Source organism: Capra hircus, chromosome 14 (genome assembly GCF_001704415.2).
Source record: "Capra hircus breed San Clemente chromosome 14, ASM170441v1, whole genome shotgun sequence".
Lineage (NCBI taxonomy): Eukaryota > Metazoa > Chordata > Mammalia > Artiodactyla > Bovidae > Capra > Capra hircus.
Window position 1 is genome coordinate 39,757,624 of NC_030821.1, and position 22,235 is coordinate 39,779,858.

A 22,235-nucleotide genomic window follows, 5' to 3' on the forward strand; every position below is an offset into this window, starting at 1 on the left:
TATCCACTGCTCCTTATCACTAACCAGTCCTGCTCAACAAGTGAAGCACTGCATTAAAAGCAAGATAGACCAAAGTGTGGGCCTTTTACTCTCAACCACATAAGTCAAGGCCGTTGAAAATCAAAGCAAGGAATGGTCTAATGCAGTCCAAGTGTTTAAAATGGGTAACTTTACCTCAATGCCTGGGATGGTTATTTAGAGTATACTAGATGGCTCAAGGACACTATCCATGTCAGAAACATAAAGCAAGATGGATTTCAGTGAAACTGTATCCCACACCGTTGATTAAAGCTTCAGCTCACTTCAGTCACTCAGTCATATCTGACTTTTTGCAACCGCATGGATTGCAGCATGCCAGGCTTCCCTGTCTATCACCAATTCCCAGAGCTTACTCAAACTCGTGTCCATTGAGTCGGTAATGCCATCCAACCATCCCATCCTCTGTTGTCCCCTTCTCCTGCCTTCAATCTTGCCCAGCATCCGGGTCTTTTCAGATGAGTCAGTTCTTTGCATCAGATAGCCAAAGTACTGGAGCTTCAGCATCAGACCTTCCAATAACTATTCAGGACTGATTTTATTTAAGATGGACTGGTTGGATATCCTTGTAGTCCGGGGGACTCTCAAGAGTCTTCTCCAACACCACAGTTCACAAGCATCAATTCTTTGGCATTCAGCTTTCTTTATAGCCCAACTGTCACATCCATACATGACTACTGGAAAAAAGATAGCTTTGACTAGATGGAGCTTTGTTGGCAAAGTGATGTGTCTGTTTTTTAATATACTGTCTAGGTTGGTCATAACTTTTCTTCCAAGGAGTAAGCATCTTTTAATTCCATGGCTGCAGTCACCATCTGCAGTGATTTAGGAGCCCCCCAAAATAAAGTCTGTGACTGTTTCTACTGTTTCCCCACCTATTCGCCATGAAGTGATGGGACCAGATGCCATGATCTTCGTTTTCTGAATGTTGAGTTTTAAGCCAACTTTTTCACTCTCCTCTTTCACTTTCATCAAGAGGCTCTTCAGTTCTTCTTCACTTTCTGCCATAAGAGTGGTATCATCTAGTTATCTGACGTTGTTGATATTTCTCCCGGAAATCTTGATTCCAACTTGCACTTCATCCAGCCCAGCATTTTTCATGATGTACTCTGGATAAAAGTTAAATAAGCAGGGTGATAATATACAGCCTTGACATACCCCTTTCCCGATTTGGAGCCAATCTGTTGCTCCATGTCCAGTTCTAACTGTTGCTTCTCGACCTGCATACAGATTTCTCAGGAGGCAGATCAGGTGGTCTGGTATTCCCATCTCTTTAAGAATTTTCCACAGTTTGTTGTGATCCACACAGTCAAAGGCTTTGGCATAGTCAATAAAGCAGAAGTAGAATTTTTTTGAACTCCTGCTTTTTCGATTATCCAGCGGATGTTGGTAATTTGATCTTTGGTTCCTCTCCCTTTTCTAAATCCAGCTTGAATATCTGGAAGTTCACAGCTCACATATAGTTGAAGCCTGGCTTGGAGAATTTTGAGCATTAGTTTGCTAGTGTGTGATATAAGTATAATTGTGCAGTAGTTTGAGCATTCTCTGGCATTGCCTTTTTTTGGGACTGGGTAACCTGGGTTTGATCCCTGGGTTTGAAAGATCCCCTGGAGAAGGGAAAGGCTACCCACTCCAGAATTTGGCCTGGAAAATTGCATGGACTATATAGACCATGAGGTCACAAAGAGTCAGACATGACTGAATGACTTTCACTTTCACTTTTCTTGGGATTAGAATGAAAACTGACTTTTTCCTGTTCTGTGGCCACTGCTGAGTTTTCCAAATTTGCTGGCATATTGCGTGCAGCATTTGCACAGCATCATCTTGTAGGATTTGAAATAGCTCAACTGGAATTCCATCACCTCCACTAGCTTGTTCGCAGTGATATTTCCTAAAGCCTACTTGATTTTGCATTCCAGGGTGTCTGATTCTGGATGACTGATCACACCATTGTGTTTATCTGGGTCATGAAGATCTTTAAGGCTTAGCCACCAAGTTACTCAGAGAAGGATAGACTAACATATCTTTGGTGATTATGGTGGTTTTGCTGAATTCAAAAGTTCAGATTATAGTATATGATAACTCACATAAAGATTTGAACTTTTTAACTAAAGTTTTATATGGCTGTAAGTAGTACAAAATTCCTGTACTTGTCTTTATAAGAAAATCTCTAAAGTATGCTATTAACTGGTTGATATTGGGAGATAAGTGAAAGTAATATGGAAATGGTATTGCAGTTCAGTGATATCATAATCTAATTGTCTGGTTGTCATTTCTGAGTTTTCTTATGAGTCAACATTTTGAGCATTATGCAAACATATAGAAAATATTTTATGTAAATTGCCAGTGTTTGGCTTTCAAAATAGTAATATTAGGCATACTTTAAAAATAATTCTTGATATTAATTTAGTTATAAATTTTAACATTTAGAATTGTTCTTTGGAAATTTGAATGAAAAATATTGAGATGATAAATATTTATCTAATACCTACCTAAAACCTTGAAGAAATTAGAGTTTGATAGTAAAGATTCTTAAGTTAAAAGTTAATCATGATTCTAGTGTCCATGAAAATAGAGAATTTTGACAGTCCTGAGACTGTTTCTTTGTCTCAAATTGTACTTGAGATATAAGGAAGTCTATTCTTGAATATACCACACTTCGGTTTCACATGAAGAGAATTTACTTTCCTCTATATATAGCTGATGTTTAAGAAGGATGACCATGTTTGCCTGGAATAGTCTTAGTTTATGTCTGCATCCGAGAATTATTAACAGAGCCCTATTTCACTTTTAGTCTCATTTTGAACAGCAAAATGTATGAATACTTTGTGCCTCAGTCTTGATCCAAAAGTTTCAAGAGAAAAAGAAAAGGGAAACATATGTTTGATGAGAATATATAACAGAGTTGACATAATATATAAGTATGTTCTCCCTCAGATTAGTCAGAAATGGAGAAATGTATTTACATATGTTCATATTAAAATCATGTTTAAAATCCTATTTAAAACAAAGGTAACTTGAAAACCTCAACATGAACTAATGGCCTATTAAAAAAATTTTTTTCTGCTTTTTCACTAAAGTTACTAGAATCTTCCATATCACCTGATTTTCCCCAGTGATTATGGGAAATAATAGAGTGTTCATTTCAGGCATCCATAGTTTGGTATCTAAATCTGTTTTCTGGAAGATAATTCATTTTGAGTTTGTGAAATAAAAAATAAAGTGGGCCTGGAATATTGTCTTAGAAGACAGTAAAGCTTTCTGACTAGGTTGATAAAAGAGCCAATTCTGCGAGCTGAATTGTGTACATTTTGAACAGTCGCAGATGAGGTCACAATCAAGTGAAACAAGCTTGATCTATAAAAGGCTATAAATATTTAATGATGGCTGAGAGGGACCAATTATATAAAATGTGTGAGAGAAAAGTCATACCTACTAACAAGAGCCAATTGTTTATCAGAATATTAAAAAGATAGCTGAGCGTAACATATGATGCCTGTTTGTAGGACCAGCCTCAAGGGTCAGTGAGGCCTCAAGTGGCCTGCAGGGAGTCTTGGTCATGGCTTTTAACAAAAGTAAAGCCAAAATGGCTCCCTGACAATTTTTAAATATACTGACAATTATTCTGTCTAATAATTGTCAGTGTATTTGACCAAGTAAATAAGGACCTTACTGTAATTTTGGAATGGGTGCTCATAAGATCTTTTCTGAGGAAAAATAGCCTACCTGAAAGGGAATATTTTTTCTCTGTCTCTTGTCCTTGCATAAATAATCTCCCTAACTATATAATGATTTAATCTACAATGTCATCTTTTTTTTTCCATTTCCTGTACCCAAAGTTTCTCCCTACATTAAGATTAGATTAAATTAAATTACAGTTTTTCATTTCTTCACTGCTGGAACATTCATTCTGAAACCACTTATATGTAGAGTTAAATCATCTGTCTTTCAACATGGTAGTGCCATTTTTAGAGTAATAATTTTTTACTGAATTAGTTTTTAAAAAGCATTTAATTTTCATTTCAGTTAGGTACGTTATAGTTTCCTGCATATTATTTTTCCTCCATTTGTGGGCCAATTGTCTCACATTACAGATCTTTTTGGTATAGTTTCTAAGATAAGATATAGTTTTGAGGGTCTGCTATTGGACTGTAAAATAAAATTACTCATCCTTCTAAAGCAGAAAAAGCTAGTTGCTATAATTATTCAATAAGATAAAGAAAAGATATTACATTAATTCCCAGGATCAACTATAAATCATTGCTTAAAGTATTTAGAAGGTGAAACAGAATTTTCTAATGCTCAGTCATGTCACTTTCCAGAAGATAGATATTTTCATTTTAATTTCTAAGTAGAGCTTCTTGCTCCCAAATTAAAGTCCACCTTCAGAGAGATTGGTCTTTGCCCTGGAGCACAAGTGATCACAGAAATTGCTTAGTAGGGGGGGAAATGTTATAAATCAGAATGTTTGTTATCTTGATCAGATAACCAGGCATGGTAGTCTTAATTGAATTCACAGTGCTCTGAACTTTATTTAGTTTCAGAGTTTCACCATCTGGTTAATAAAAATTATTTTACTCTCTGTTAAGCTGTTACTGTTGTTGTTGTTTAATTGCTAAGTCAAGTCACTTTTTTGCAATGACATGGACCATAGCCCACTGCAGGCTTCTGGACACAGGCTTCTGTTGGGATTTCCCAGGCAAGAACACTGGAGTGGGTTACCGTTTTCTTCTCCAGGGGATCTTCCTGACTCAGGAATCAACCCTGCATCTCCTGCATTGGCAGGCATATTCTCTACTGGTGAGCCACCAGGGAAGCCATTAAGCTACACGCGTGCTAAGTCACTACAGTTGTGTCCAACTCTTTGCGACCCTATAGACTGTAGCACACCAGGCTCCTCTCTCCATGGAATTCTCCAGGCAAGAATACCGGAGTGGATTGCCATTTCCTTCTCCAGGGGATCTTACAGACCCAGGAACTGAAACTGTGTCTCTTACATCTCCTGCATTAGCATTAGCAGGCAGATTGTTTACCACTAGCACCACCTGGGAAGCCCCAATTAAGCTATACAGTATAACGTAAACTATGCAGATAACTTCAAAAAATTAATATTTGTTGCTACTTTAATATACATTATGATGAAGCATCTTGGGATAAGGAGACTTCAAAGATTACTGTGGATAACCTAGTGACAACAATGGTATCTGATTACAAGAATTCATTTTATTAAAAACTTTTGCCTTTTTGTTTGCGTGGATACAGATAAAATCTTATAGAAAATAAGACTGCCTGTAGCAAAAGTCAGCAATTCTATTCCTTTTCTTCATTCTGCTTATGCTTTCTTTTCAAGGCCTAATTGTGCTTAGTAAAGGCTTTCTACCAATATAAATGAAGAATACATGTGAATTTTCAATCACAAGGATAAAAAGTTTATAATAATATAAAAAATGAGAGCCAAGTATGTAAATGTGCTGCTTATTCTTCTATGTTGGGATCGACCAAGATATTTATCTTGAAAGTGTTAGTCTCTCAGTTGCGTCTGACTTTGTGATCCCATGGACTATAGCCCGCCAGGCTGCTCTCTCCATGGGATTCTCCAGACAACAATACTGGAGAGGGTTGCCATTCCATTCTCCAGGGGATATTCCCAACCCAGGGATCAAATCTGGGAATCTTGTAGGCAGATTCTTTGCAGTCTGAGCCACCAGGGAAACCCAAGACTAACCTCAGAGCAGAGCAAATGAACCCTCAGAAAAATAGCAATGGATTAACATTCTGAATGCATTTTTAAAAACCAATGGTAGTAACAATAAAGCAAAGTTTTCATTTTCAAGATCCAGGCTTTGCTAAGGAAGAGAAAAAAGGGGAAAAAATCAGAAAAATAGTTTCTGTGTGCCAAAGATTGGAGCCTAGAGAATTTTGTTGTTGGATTAATTTTAAAATGGCTCCAATTTTCATTCTTCCATATATACGTGCTCTTTGCACTGAGACTTTGCAGGTTTTCCCACAAGAGGCAGGCCTTGAGACATGCTTAGGCCAAGAGAAGGCAATAAAAGTGGGTATTGTGAATTCTGAGACTTTGCCTCAAGAGGCCATGACCACTTCTCTTTCTCAGACTCCTGCTTCTTGCACAAGCCAGGTTAGCCTCTAAGAGAGCTTGTGTAGAGGAGGGTAAGTCATCATAGATAGGTAGCCTGTTGCCAGCCCAAAAGCTTGATCAGGCATGCATGAATAAACCCAGTCAAACTGAGCTGAGCCAAATCTGGAAAAATAAAATTAGCTAAGCCAAGCCCTGACTGCCAGAACCCATAATAGACCCATAAAAATAATAATAATAATAAAATTGTTTTGTGTTGCTGATGCTTTGTGCTTGATTGTTCTGTAATATCATATTGGCAATAGTTAGTCAATATAAAGTTAGAGCATCAGATTTGTAATATAAATTGCAGAGTAATAAAGGACATAAGTAACACTATCAGATGAGTTTTCACAGCGTTGGGATAACTACAAGGTACAAGAAAAATCACAGAACATATAATTATACTTTAAATGCTTGCAAGTACCAGAGGATGGCCAAAGCCAAAGAAACTAGGTGAAAAATGAAACCGAGAAATGCAGATACTTAGATGTTGTTTCCGAAAGAGTAATCAAGCCAGAACAAAAGGTTGTTATAGAAGCTTCTCATTTAACATGTGCTTGAGTGATAGATTATCAAAGTCTGCCACAGAGCAGCTTCACAGTATCCTATTAAACCCAGATTAGCAAAAAAAAGCATCTAAAATTGTCTCTTTGTCCACTGAAAAGGATACCAATATGGCCAAGATCATGAGCCAGAAAACTCAAAGAGCCTGTTGAGTGAACCTTATAATCAAGGCTATTTCAGTTAGATCTAGCTAGATTATGCTGAATAACAAACAACCGCAAACACTCCGCAGCTTAAAACAGTAAGGATTAATTCATTACAGTTTGAAAAGGTGATGGGAGTAGGGAGTCTGTTCATTGTAGTTACTCAGGGAACTAGAGGGATGTTGCCTACAAGGTATAATGACTCCTTTTCAACATATGCATTTATAATTTCTGAGTCAAGGTCAGGGAACATGGGTGAACAAAGGCCAGCTATTAAATGTTCCCACCCAGAAGGGACACACATCATTTTCCTTTTATTTGTCTGAATTTGGTGTAGAAGGAAAAGAAACTTGATGAATATGACCAAAGAGAGAAAAAACAGAATATTTGAAAGTAGATCATCTATCATGGCAAGAAGGAGCAGACAGATTCCAGTTCCATAGGACCAGAAGCTTTAAAACAGAAAGCATACAAAGTATCTTAACTGATGACTTACCTTCTACACCTCTGTAATGCTTTCCCCCTTTCATTTTTGGCTACACATGTTTATTTGATAACAGCTTTATATGTTCTGTAGAGAAAATAGAAACATAATTTAGTCTTCTCAGGTGACTAACTGAAATTTGTTATCATTAGTGATCAGTTCAGTTCAGTCACTCAGTCGTGTTCAACTATTTGTGACCCCATGAATCGCAGCACACCAGGCCTCCTGTCCATCACCAACTGCCGAATCTATCCAAACCCGGGTCCATCGAGTTGGTGATGCCATCCAACCAGCTCATCCTATATTGTCTTCTTCTCCTCCAGCCCTCCATCTTTCCCAGCATCAGGGTTGTCTCAAATGAGTGAGCTCTTCGCATCAGGTGGCCAAGTTATTGGAGTTTCAGCTTCAACATCAGTCCAATGAACACCCAGGACTGATCTCCTTTAGGATGGACTGGTTGGATCTCCTTGCAGTCCAAGGGACTCTCAAGAGTCTTCTCCAACACCACAGTTCAAAAGCATCAATTCTTTGGCGTTTTGCTTTCTTCATAGTCCAACTCTCACATTCATACATGGCTACTGGAAAAACCATAGCCTTGACTAGATGGACCTTTGTTAACAAAGTAATGTTTCTGTTTCTTAATATGCTATCGAGGTTGATCATGACTTTCCTTCAAAGGAGTAAGCGTCTTTTAATTTCATGGCTGTAGACACCATCTGCCGTGATTTTGGAGCCCCCCAAAATAAAATCAGCCACTGTTTCCCCTCCATCTGCCATGAAGTGATGGAACCAGATGCCATGATCTTCATTTTCTGAATGTTGAGCTTTAAGCCAACTTTTTCACTCTTCTCTTTTACTTTCATCAAGAGGCTCTTTAGTTCTTCTTCACTTTCTGCCATAAGGCTAGTGTCATCAGCATATCTGAGGTTATTGATATTTCTCCCAGCAATTTTGATTCCAGCTTGTGTTTCCTCCAGCCCAGCATTTCTCATGATGTACTCTGCATATAAGTTAAATAAGAAGGGTGACAATATACAGCCTTGACGTAGTCTTTTTTCTATTTGGAACCAGTCTTTTGTTCCATGTCCAGCTCTAACTGTTGCTTCCTGACCTGCATACAGGTTTCCCAAGAGGCAGGTCAGGTGATCTGGTATTCCCATCTCTTTAAGAATTTTCCACAGTTTACTGTGATCCACACTGTCAAAGGCTTTGGCATAGTCAATAAAGTAGAAATAGGTGTTTTTCTGGAATTCTCTTGCTGTTTCGATGATCCAGTGGATGTAGGCAATTTGGTCTCTGGTTCCTCTGCCTTTTCTAAAACCAGCTTGAACATCTGGAAGTTCACGGTTCATGTATTGCTTAAGCCTGGCTTGGAAGCAGTGGCTGCAACAGCACAGGAGCTCCAGATGAGTTACCCCACGTCCAAGGTCAGGGGTGGCGGCCAAGAGGAGCTACCCCTTATCCAAGGTAAGGAGCAGTGGCTGTGCTTTGCTGGAGCAGCCATGAAGAGATATCCCATATCTAAGGTAAGAGGAGCCCAAGTAAGACGATAGGCGCTGAGAGAGGGCATCAGAGGGCAGACAGATGGAAATCACAATCACAGACAACTAGCCAATCTGTCACATGGACCACAGCCTTGTCTAACTCAGTGAAACTAAGCCATGCAGTGTGGGGCCACCCAAGATGGACGGGTCATGGGGGAGAGGTCCGACAGAATGTGGTTCACTGGAGAAGGGAATGGCAAACCACTTCAGTATTCTTGCCTTGAGAACCCCATGAACAGTATGAAAAGGCAAAAAGATAGGACACTGAAAGATGAACTCCTCAGGTCAGTAGATGCCCAATATGCTGCTGGAGATCATTTTAGATCATTGATAGTTCAGAATAATTTCATTCCAAGCTGACTGTTTATTATACATCTTCTCCAGGGGATCTTCCCAACCCAGGGATCAAACCCACATCTCCTGCATTGGCAGGTGAGTTCTTTACCACTGAACCACTTGGGAAGCCCTTTAGGCCTCTTAGTTGAGGTTATTTGTTGCGCATCAGTAACCTAATACAGGTCTAAAGCTTAACTGCATTAGCTTTTAATTTATTATTATTATTATTTTTAATTTTTAATTGGAATATAATTGCTTTACAATATTTGTTGGCTTCTGCTGTACAACAACGTGAATCAGTCATAAGTATGTGTGTATATATATATATATATATATATATATATACATATACATATATACTTGAGCCACCACCCTCCCTCTTGAGCCTCCCTCCTACCCATCCACACTATTAGGTTTTCAGTCCATGCTTCTTTAGCAGTGAGGAAATGTGATCCTGGAGAAACTGAGATGTCAAGGAGAACCAGATATTGGTGACTTGTCACACAGGCCATGGCAGCTTTCATGATCACCAGCAGCAGATATTGGAGCATGAGGCTCAAAGTCTAGTTCAGGTAAGCAAGAGGCCAGTGGTGGCCAACGTACAACATTTAAGATGGGAAGAACTAGCCGCAACTTCAGACTAGAGCATACAGATTTAAGGTCCATACTCTTTGACTACCTGGAAGAGAGGAACAACAGAATGGGTAATAGAGTGGGGGTAATCTTGAATGGCTTAAATTTAAATCCTCAATTGATCACACTTGAATCAAAAGTGAATAAGACTCGTCAAATTATTAAGTCCAAGGTTTCTATCCTTAGTGAAGTGATGACTGCCCCTAAGTTAAATTTGGCCCTGGAGGTTTAAATGGAGTCATGTTTTTGTACATGCAAGTTAGTGCCTCAATTTCTAATCCATTGTTCTATCAAGCAGCAATTTAGAAAAGAAAGTTTATAAGCTATATTTGCTTTGCTATTATTTTGTTTATTGAAGAAATACCAATATATGGTAGAAATATAATATCAAGTTTTTAGATCATCAAAATAGAATAAAATGCAGGATAGAAAAAGAGGCTTTGGAAGTTCAGAGTCCCCACTACACTAAGCTATGAAGTACACAGAAGAAAAGAGACAAGATTCATTCTTGCTGAGAATATAGTTATGGGATGTCTGTCTAGGCCATTATCTCAGCCAAGGTAAAGTTCAATAGCTGCCTTTGAAAGTGACTATTTATAGCTCAAGATGTCTGGTTCACTTTAGAATGATTATACGCTGAGCTTTTAAAGAAATGTATTCCAACCTTTTTTCCTGGTGCTGCTAACCGGTACAGATAAAAACAGTAACATTTGTATGAAACGGTGGAGGGACATGGAGAAGCATGATACATGGTAAACATTTCTTACATGTTCTTTATGCATTATAATTGTGAGATAAGTAATATCATAGAAGAAAGGAATATTATTCATAAATTTTTATAGAAACTTGAACTTTCATGTACAAACAACAGCATCTGATAAACATTTAATAATGATAGCTTAAATGGTGATAGTCACCATCAGCACCAAACATTGTTTTCATAAATAGGTGATAAAAATTCTAATTCATCTTTACAAATCTAAAACTTTACTATAGTTACATAGTTAAGAAATTTAATATGCTTTCCTTTAATACAAAACTGATAAATGTAATTATACTTCCTATGAACCTATGAATACAGTTTCAGTCATTTGAAATTTTTTTATTAAGTATTTGAAACAAAGATGAAACCGTAAATTCCACAAAGTGCATGCAATTTTAGAGCAGTCACCAGACAGCTAGTATTGCTGTTCAGTCGCTCAGTCATGTCCAACTTTTTGAGACCCCATGGACTGCAGCATGCCAGGCTTCCCTGTCCTTCACTATCTTCCTGAGTTTGCTCAAACCCATGTCCATTGAGTCAGTGATGCCATCCGACCATCTCATCCTCTGTCATCCTCTTCTCTTCTTGCCCTCCATCATCCCCAGCATTGGTCTTTTCCAATGAGTCAGTTCTTCACCTCAGGTGACCAAAGTATTGGAGCTTCAGCTTCAGCATCAGTCCTTCCAAAGAATATTAAGCTAGTATGGACATGTCTAAAAGGGCACATAAACCACAATGGAAATATCAGGTACCTGAAAAGACGGGGAGCGGAGTGTCTATCAGGAACTGCTGCCCTTCCTTTTCACCTTCTCTTCTGGCCTCAAGCTCCCCTGAACAGCCACACCTGTGTCCTCCTCTCATGGATCCCCTCCAGGCAGTAACATTCCCTGCACTGGTTACCAAGAAGCTCACTGGCTGGTGAGGTAGCTCCTGGATAGGCAAAGTCCACCAGTGTGGAGCAACAAGGACTGGGGGTTCTGCTGCAGTTATGGATGCAGGTGCCTTGGGAAATCCCGACAGACCCTGGTCTAGTCAGGCAGCCTTTACGAGCCAAAGGTAAGGCTGCTGGGGTTCCAGGAAGTCAACCTTAGGGCTCTGGAAGTCGGGACCCCACCATCCTGGAAAGAGCTGTTTGAATAGTCTTTGAAATAACTCATTGTTGTCCTTTGGATTAATAAAAATAGTTTCTGTGAGAGTTTTCCTAATATGGTGAAAAGCCAATTATACATCTTCTTCCTAGAAGCATCTAACAACTAAGACAATTATTTAATTGGTATGTGAGCAACGCTTTCTCTACCTAAAATATGCCAAATGCAGAAGAAGTGAGAAATGTGAAATACACTAAGTTCATTCAAATGCAAATTTTAAATTGATATCCTTTCTAAAATTGAAAGTAGTTCTTCCCCACCCCCCAATTTGGCTCCACTTAACTGCTGCTGCTGTTGCTAAGTCGCTTCAATCGTGTCCGACTCTGTGTGACCCCATAGATGGCAGCCCACCAGGCTCCCCCGTCCCTGGGATTCTCCAGGCAAGAGTACTGGTGTGGCTTGTCATTGCCTTCTCCGTTTAACTGGCCAGCATTTATAAAATGGTAGGCTGAAGAATTTGCTGTAAAGCAGGGGATGCAGGAGATGTGGGTTCAATCCTTGAGTGGGGGAGATTCCCTGGAGGAGGAAATGGCAGCCCATTCCAGTATTCTTGCCCAGAAAATCCCATGCTCCCACAGAGGAGCCTGGTGGGCTACAGTCCATAGGGTCCTAAAGAGTCTGACACGACTGAGCAGGCACACTCAACAACCTGACACTGAGCACAGTGAAGAGTGATGAAAAGAAAAGAAGAATATATGGTCCTACCTTTCAACTCTCAACCAATTAATGAAGGAAAACAAATGGATATAGATAGAGTATAGGACAGAATGGTGTAGAAAGTTGTGCAGTGCCACCATCATTAACTGGATTGCACGGCTATGCACTTCTCCTCTTTCTCCATCTCCATCCCCATGGGAAGGAGGGAGCCAGCACCAGGACCAACCCCACCCACTATAAGGAACTGGAGAATTTGAGTGAGCTTTACAAAATCATTACTCTTGGATCAGCTGAGAGCTACCTGAGTGTGAAATACATTGCATGATATAAGATAAAATATTTACCTTAAACTTATATGCAGAATACATCATGAGAAATGCTGGGCTGGAGGAAGCACAAGCTGGAATCAGACTGCCAGGAGAAATATCAATAGCCTCAGATATGCAGATGACACCACCCTTATGGCAGAAAGTGAAGAAGAACTAAAGAGCCTCTTGATGAAAGTGAAAGAGGAGAGTGAAAAAGTTGGCTTAAAGCTCAACATTCAGAAAACTAAGGTCATGGCATCTGGTCCCATCACTTCATGGCAAATAGATGGGGAAACAGTAGAAGCAGTGAGAGACTGTATTTTGGGGGCTCCAAAATCACTGCACGTGGTGACTTTAGAAATTAAAAGACGCTTGCTCCTTGGAAGAAAAGCTATGACCAACATAGACAGCATATTCAAAAGCAGAGGCATTACTTTACCAACAAAGTTTAGTCAAAGCTATGGTTTTTCCTAGTCAGGTATAGATGTGAGAGTTGGACTATAAACAAAGCTGAGCCCCCAAGAATTGATGCTTTTGAACTGTGGTGTTGGAGAAAACTCGAGAGTCCCTTGGACAGCAAGGAGTTCCAACCAGTCCATCCTAAAGGAAATCAATCCTGAATATTCATTGGAAGGACTGATGCTGAAGCTGAAACTCCAGTACTTTGGCCACCTGATGCAAAGAACTGACTCATTTGAAAAGACCCTGATGCTGGGAAAGATTGAAGACAGGAAGAGAAGGGAATGACAGAGGATGAGATGATTGAATGGCATCACTGACTCAATGGACATGAGTTTGAGTAAACTCTGGGAGTTGATGGACGGGGAGGCCTGGTGTGCTGCAGTTCATGGGGTTGCAAAGAATCAGACATAACTGACCGACTGAACTGAACTCAAGATAAAAAATTAGGAACAGCATAATGCTGTTTTATAATCCATGACATGTTCAGAATGAAGCCAGTATTTGGTGATATCCACAGAGATGAATCAATTTTTCTAACAGAATAAAATTCAAAATCAGAGCATAAAAACATTAATTATACAATATGTGTCTCCAATATTGCTAATGCTTGCACTAAGAAGGAAAAAAAGGCCTTGAATGAATATTGAATATTCATGAATATTGTGCAAGGGGAGGGAATCTGTGTATATATCATAAGACTGTATTCTGTTTTCAGGCCATAAATTGCCTATTTTATGCAAAATACAGGCCAACGTCAGATAATTTAATGAAGCAGCATCTAGTGTGGCATAGGAAATGACGGCTTTCATTGTAGCCAGTGGTTCCTATCAAGAATGAAGTAGTGCTTCTTGTTCTCCCTTTAATTCTCTCTCCATTAAGAGTCTTCTCCATCCACCCAGTTTGTTCTGTTCCCTGTTTGTTTCTCTCTGCATATCTGTCTCTCACTGTCTCTGTCTGTCTCTGTCTAGTGTAAAATAGTGCTATAGAGAGTCAGAGAGAAACGGAGAGACAGAGAGGGAGATGGAGACACAAAGAGCTGTCATCATTTCCAACTTTTCAATACATTCTTCTCAAGTTTCCTAAAACAAGGTGGCTGACTCTGGGAAAAACTTCACAATAATCCTGAAAGGAGTGAGACCTGACTGAGTTATTGGGTGGATGATCTTTTCAGTGTTGCCTTTCACTTATCTTTTGAATTATTTTTCTACCAAGAAGTGTAATATGTATTTGTAAATCAGCGTAATACCTCCCTTAGGAAACTTTGGTGTCTTCATAACCATTTTCTAGGAAATAGATTGTTTTAAGATGGAAACTTTCCACTCACATTAAACCGACCATCCATAAGAATGTATTTGATGTGCTTTATATGAATGTTTGTGCAAAGTTAAAAAATATCCATCAAATGAATACTGAAGCTCAAAGAATGTATTTTAAAAAAAGGACTGTTGCAGCTTTAGCAATTTTTTCTTCTCAAAGCAAAAGTAAACGTTTCATATTTAAAGTTCTTTCCTTTCATCTTTTTTCCTGGAAATTAATTTATCCTGAGTATTATACCTTTTTTTAGCTGATTTCATTAGTGTTTCCTCTTCAGTGTTAAGTGTATTTTGAGAACATGACTAATGAGCTCTTTTCCTTGAAGCATGATAGCTTTATATTTAAAATTGGTGTTTGTTTTTAAGAGCACTAGTCAATACTGTGGGAAAAGCTGGTTTCTTTCTCTGCAAACAGATTTCAAGGGACCAGCATGCTATCCTGGTCACTGTGCTTTTGCCTGTAGATTTTTTTTTTTAAGTAATAGACAGTTTTTGAGTAGTGTTAGATTTACAGAAATATTGAGCACTAAATACAGAGAGTTCCCATATAACTGTTCTCTCCCTTCCCACCGTCTAGTTTTCCATATCAATATCTGTCATTGGTGTGATAAGCTTGCTATCATTCATGAGCCAAAATAGCGATATGTTATTATTAACTAAAGTTCATAGTTTATATTACAGTTTTTATTTTATATTCCATAAGTTTTGACAAAGTTATCAGAACATTTGTCAGCCACTGTAGTATCAAGTAGAGTAGTTTCAGTGCCCTGTGTTCCATTCATTCCTCCTTCCACCCTCCCCACCCCTAACCACAAATCCCTGGCAACCACTGATCTCTTTACTGTCTAATTTTACCATTTCCAGAATGTCATATAGTCAGAATTACGTAGTGCATAGACCTTTCAGATTGGCTTCTTTCACTTAGTAATATGCATATAAGATTGTTTCACACCTTTTCATAGCTTGATAGCCTATTTCTTTTTAATGTTAAAGAATATCCCAATATCTGGATGTACCAAGTTTGTTTATACACTCATTGGCTGAAACACATTTGGTTTCTTCTATGTTTTGGGAATAATGAATAAAGTTATGTATATCCATGTGCAGGTTTTTATATGGACAGAAAGCTGAAATTTTTTTGGATAAATAACAAATAAGACTGCTGGATTATATGGTGAGTATACATTTTGTTTTGTAAGAAGTGATCAAACTATTTTTCAAAGTTGTATTACCATTTTGCATTCAAATCAGCAGTGAATGAAAGTTCTTTTTGCTCCACATTCTCATCAGCGTTTGATGCTGTTAGTGTTTTAGATTTTGTCCATTCTTACAAATGTGTGTATCTCATTGTTTTAATTAGCAACATGGGGTTGCAAAGAGTCGGGCACCACTGAGTGACTAAACTGAACTGAATGATATATGATGTTGAGCATCTTTTCACATGCTTAGTTCAGTTCAGTTTAGTCACTCAGTCATGTATGACTCTTTGAGACCCCATGAACCACAGCACACCAGGCCTCCCTGTCCATCACCAACTCCCAGTGTTTACCCAAACTCATGTCCATTGAGTCGGGTATGCCATCCAACTATCTCACCCTCTGTCAACCCCTTCTCCTCCTGCCTTCAATCTTTCCCAGCATCAGGGTCTTTTCAAATGAGGCGGTTCTTTCCATCAGGTGGCCAAAGTGTTGGAGTTTCACCCTCAACATCAGTCCTTCAAATGAATACTCAGGACTGATCTCCTTTAAGATGGACTGGTTGGATCTCCTTGCAGTCCAAGGGACTCTCAAGAGTCTTCTCCAACACCACAGTTCAAAAGCATCAATTCTTTGGTGCTCAGCCTTCTTCACAGTCCAACTCTCACATCCATACATGACTACTGGAAAAAACATAGCTTTGACTAGACAGACCTTTGTTGTCAAACGAATGTCTCTGCTTTTGAATATGCTATCTAGGTTGGTCATAATTTTCCTTCCAAGGAGTAAGTGTCTTTTAATTTCATGGCTGTAAGCACCATCTGCAGTGACTTTGAGGCCCAGAAAAATAAAGTCAGCTACTGTTTCCACGGTTTCCCTATCTATCTGCCATGAAGTGATAGGAGCGGATGCCATGATCTTAGTTTTCTGAATGTTACACTTTAAGCTAACTATTTTCACTCTTCTTTTTCACTTTCATCAAAAGGCTCTTTAGTTCTTCTTCACTTTCTGCCATAAGGGTGGTCTCATCTGCATATCTGAGGTTATTGATATTCCTCCCAGCAATCTTGATTCCAGCTTGTGCTTCTTCCAGCCTAGCGTTTCTCAAGATGTACTCAGCATATAAGTTAAATAAGCAAGGTGACGATATATAGCCTTGAGGTACTACTTTTCCTATTTGGAACCAGTCTGCTGTTCCATATCCAGTTTTAACTCTTGCTGCATGACCTGAATACAGGTTTTTCAAGAGGCAGGTCAGGTGGTCTGGTATTCCCATCTCTTGAAGGATTTTCCACAGTTTCTTGTGATCCACACAGTCAAAGGCTTTGGCATAGTCAATAAAGCAGAAATAGATGCTTTTCTGGAACTCTCTTGCTTTTTCGATGGTCCAGTGGATGTTGGCATTTTCATCTCTGGTTCCTCTGCCTTTTCTAAAACCAATTTGAACACCTGGAAATTCATGGTTTATGTATTGTTGAAGCCTGGCTTGGAGAATTTTGAGCACTGCTTTTCTAACATGTGAGATGAGTGCAATTGTGCAGTAGTTTGAGCATTCTTTTGCATTGCCTTTCTTTGGGATTGGAATGAAAACTGACCTTTTCCAGTCCTGTGGCCACTGCTGTTTCCCAAATTTGCCAGCATATTGAGTGCAGCACTTTCACAGAATTATCTTCCAGGATTTGAAATAGCTCAACTGGAATTCCATCACCTCCACTAGCTTTGTTTTTAGGGATGTTTCCTAAGGCCCACTTGACTTCACATTCCAGGATGCCTGGCTCTAGGTGAGTGATCACACATCGTGATTATCTGGGTCATGAAGATCTTTTTTGTAGAGTTCTTCTTGCCACCTGTAGAGTTTATTCTTGCCACCTCTTCTTAATCTCTTCTGCTTCTGTTAGGTCCCTATCATTTCTGTCCTTTATTATGTCCATCTTTGCATGAAACTTTCCCTTGGTATCCCTAATTTTCTTGAGGAGATCTCTAGTCTTTTCCATTCTATTGTTTTCCTCTATTTCTTTGCATCGATCTCTGAGTAAGGCTTTCTTATCTCTCCTCGCTATTCTTTGGAACTCTGCATTCAAATGGGTATAGCTTTCCTTTTCTCCTTTGCTTTTTACTTCTCTTTTTTCACAGCTATTTGTAAGGCGTCCTCACACAGCCATTTTGCTTTTTTGCGTTTCTTTTTCTTGGGGATGTTCTTGATCCCTGTCTCCTGTACAGTGTCATGAATCTCCATCCATAATTCATCAGGCACTCTGTCTATCAGATCTAGTCCCTTAAATCTATTTCACACTTCCACCATATAATCACAAGGGATTTGATTTAGGTCATACCTGAATGGTCTAATGGTTGTCTTCACTTTCTTCAATTTAAGTCTGAATTTGGCAATAAGGAGTTCATGACCTGAGGCACAGTCAGCTCCCGGTCTTGTTTTTGCTGACTGTATATAGCTTCTCCATCTTTGGCTGCAAAGAATATAATCAATCTAATATCCATGTTCACATGCTTAATTTCCATCTTTATATCTTCTCTGGTGAGATGTCTGTTCAGACCATTTTTTTTTTCCAATTTTAATTGGGTTATTTTCTTATTGTTTAGATTTAAGAGCTCTTTGTATATTTTGGATACAGTCCTCTACTAAGTACACATTTCACAAATATTTTCTCCCAGTCTTCGACTTGGCTTTTTATTCTCTTAAGCGTATCTTTTGCAAAGCAGGCATTTTTAATTTTCATGAAGTTCACTTTTTAATGTTTATTTTATGGATCATGTTTTTGCTATTGAATTTAAAATGTCACTGCCAAAGGAAAGTCACCTATTTTTAACCTATTTTATCTTCTAGAAGTTTTATAGATTTTCACTTTACATCTAGGTGCATTTTGACCTAATTTTTGTGTAAGGTGTAGTGTCTGTGTCTACATATGTCTTTGCCTGTGCATGTCCAATTATTCCAGAATTGTTTATTTAAAATACTATGTTTCCTTTCCATGGAATTGCTTTTGCTTCTTTGTCAAAGATAACTATATTAGTGTCTATTTCTGAGCTCTCTATTCTATTCCACTGTTCTATTTGTCTTTTCTTTTACCGTTTGTAGTCAGTCTTGAAATCAGATAGTGTCAGTACCCTGAGTTTCTTCTTCTCTTTCAATATTCCATTGGATATTTCAATATTACACTGCCTACTTTCATTCTTTTGCCTTTTCACATAAATGTTTTAAGACTCAGTTTGTCAATATTGGGATTGACAAACTGGGATTTTGGTTTGATTACATTGAATTTATAGATCAATTTGAAAAGAACTGACATCTTGATAATATTGAGTCTTCTCACTCATGCACATGGAGTTTATCTCTATTTATTTAGATCTTGATTTCTTTGATCAGTTTTGTAACTTTTCTCATGTAGATCTTGTACATATTAGATTTATATCTATTTCATTTTTGCTTCTAATGTATTATAAAGTGTTTTGTTTTTTAATATCAAAATTACAAATTTTTAGTGCTAGTTGTACTAAGTTGAAACTTTGCCATTCCACGAGCTACAGATGTTGATTTTTATCATCATAATGAAAGATGTAGTAATAATGCATTGTGTACAAAGCACTGGAACCAATGCTGTTTCTTTGCCTCTTTCTCCCAGAAAAGTCCACCATGCAGCTGCCAGAAAAAGCTGCAAGGGTGGGTGGGTGTACTGCAGTATGTATGTGCTGGTATCAGGCAGTGTGGAAGGACAGATGCCTGCTACTGGATGCAGCTAGACACCAGTTTGGGCAAGGCTGACTGACATATGTACATATGACTATGTACATATACCCCTATACCACAAAAATTCTACAGAAAAATAATTACTGAAATCTCTATTACTCCAGGTTTGTATGTCTCACTTCACAAACAGTTATCAAGTAGGGACATGGTACTGTTTTCAGAGGCTTTGGAGTGTCTTTGAAGTACGACCTTCAACTATTCTCGGTTCACTGAGTAGTTATTCAGCCACAGGAAAGCATTTTCCGACCTATACATTTTAAAAGCCACAAAGTGCCTTTGCTGCAGCATGGCTCAAGGATGACAGTTATTTGATGGCAGACAGTAAGCTGTTGTCTGAGTCAGCCAAAACTGCTATAACAGATCACCAGAGGCTGGTGGTGGAAACAATAAACATTTATTTCCTCAGAGGTCTGGAGGCTGGCAGTCCAAGATCAAGGGGCTGGCATATGGAGCTTCCCAGATGGCACAGTGGTGAAGAATCTGCCTGCCAGTGAGGCGACACAGGAAACATGGGTTGAAACCCTGGGTTGGGAGGATCTCTTGGAGGGGAAAATTGCAACCCACTCCAGGATTCTTGTGGATGAGGATAAGAGGCTTGTGCGGGCTTTCTGATGGGAGGGACTGGGCTGTGGGGAAGACTAGGTCTTGCTCTGGTGGGCAGGGCTCAGCAAAACTTTAATCCAATTATCTGCTGATGGGTGTTTGGACTGAGGTGACCCAGTCTTGGAGTCTACAGGTTCTATGGCAAGGCTAAGGGAGACCTCCAAGAGGTATGCCAAGATGCATTTTCCCAAGACTTCTGATGCCAGTGCCCATGGGCCTGAGGAAGGCCACTGCCAACCCACACCTCCTCAGGAGGCCCTCAAACACTCACAGATAGGTCTGGCTCAGTGTCCTGTGGGGTCAATGCTCCTTTCCTGGTGTGCACAGGTTTTGTTTGTGCCCTACAAGAGTGGAGTCTCTGTTTCCTCAGTCCTTTGAAAGTTCTACAATCAAATCCCACTGGCCTTCAAAGTCAGATTCCCTGGGGATTCCCAGTCCCTTTGCCAGATCCCCAGGCTCAGGAGCCTGATGTGGGGCCAAGAATCTTCACAAAAGTACAAGAACTTCTTTGGCATTATTTTCTCCAATTTTTGGGTCACTCACCTGGAGGGTAAAGGATTTTATTTTATCATGATTGCTCCCTTCCTACCATCTCACTGTGGCTTCTCCTTTGTCCCTGGACTTGGGTACCTTTTCTCAGTGGGTTCCAGTGTCCTGCTGTCCATGGCTGTTCAACAGCTAGTTGAAATTTGGGTGCTCTTGCAGAAGAAGATGAATGTACATCCTTCTGCTCTACCATCTTGAATCAATCTCCACTCCAATATTCTTGCCTAGAAAATTCCATGGACAGAAGAGTCTGGTGGGCTACAGTCAATGGGGTTGCAAAGAGTTGGACATGACTGAGCAACTAATACATACAACCACTCTAATAGGCCAATTTTACTCAGAGCATTATATTAGGTTTTGTATGTGTGAACTGCTACATTGTAGATCAGAGGTCCATAAACCACCTGTTTTTATTTTTGCCTTTTTTTCCCCCTTAAACAGTCTGTGAACTAAGAACAGTTTACATTTATAAATTGGTCATATTTTAAGTAGTTACGTATGTACCTGCGTAATAGCCTTGATTGAACATTTTGTCCTGCAAATCCTAAAATATATATTTACCGTATGACCCCTTAAGAAGAAGTTCTGACTTCTGTTAGAGATTATAGGGAAGATAATGTCTGGGTTACCACGTCAAGAAAGTATTCACTCTCATTCCTGAGTATCACGTAGTTCCCTACTCTACCACTCACCCAAACACTACAAGGATTAAAAACTGTTGGTTTATAGAAGTGGAATGTAAACTAGTTTGGAACAAGATGTAGACATTTCTCTCTCTCTCTCTTTTTTTTTTTGGCTAATGGCTTTCACTGTATTTTTTAAATTGCACTAGACAGAAACACAGTCACAAAAATCTTATGTCCTATTCTATTCCTTTTCATCTCTTTTCTTCCTTTACTTCTTTTTCTGTCTTCTTTCTTTTTCTCCTAAAAGGTTGAATGTTCTAGCAGAAGTGGTATGGGATTCTGAATTAGGATCCTCATTTTCAAATGCTGCTAACCACTTCATTATTCTTGCCTTGAGAACCCCATGAACAGTATAAAAGGCAAAAAGATAGGACTGAAAGATGAACTCCCAGGTCGGTAGATGTCCAATATGCTACTGGAGATCACTGCAGAAATAACACTGGAAAGAATGAAGAGACAAATCCAAAGCAAAAACAACACCCAGTTGTGGATGTGACTGGTGATGGAAGTAAAGTCCAATGCTGTAGACAGCAATATTGCATAGGAACCTGGAATGTTAGGTCCAAGAATCAAGGCAAATTTGAAGTGGTCAAACAGGAGATGGCAAGAGTGAACGTGGACATTTTAGGAATCAGCTAACTAAAATGGACTGGAATGGGTGAATTTAACTCAGATGACCATTATATCTACTACTGTGGGCAGAAATCCCTTAGAAGAAATGGAATAGCCATCATAGTCTACAAGAGTCTGAAATGCAGTACATGGATGCAATCTCAAAAAAAAAACCAGAATGATCTCTGTTCATTTCCAAGGCAAACCATTCATTATCACAGTAATCCAAGTCTATGCCCCAACCAGTAATACTGAACAAGCTGAATGGTTCTATGAGACCTACAGACCTTTTAGAACTA

The 22,235-nt window shown here is 39.1% G+C and overlaps 1 long non-coding RNA gene across 1 annotated transcript in view; it reads right to left on the minus strand.

Moving 5' to 3' along the window:
• Positions 1-22,235, minus strand: part of LOC108637494 — a 70,885-nt gene that overhangs the window by 5,663 nt on the left and 42,987 nt on the right. The window contains exon 2 of the long non-coding RNA XR_001919100.1: positions 7,379-7,453. This is a non-coding gene — a long non-coding RNA (uncharacterized LOC108637494). The remainder of the gene's footprint in view (positions 1-7,378; positions 7,454-22,235) is intronic.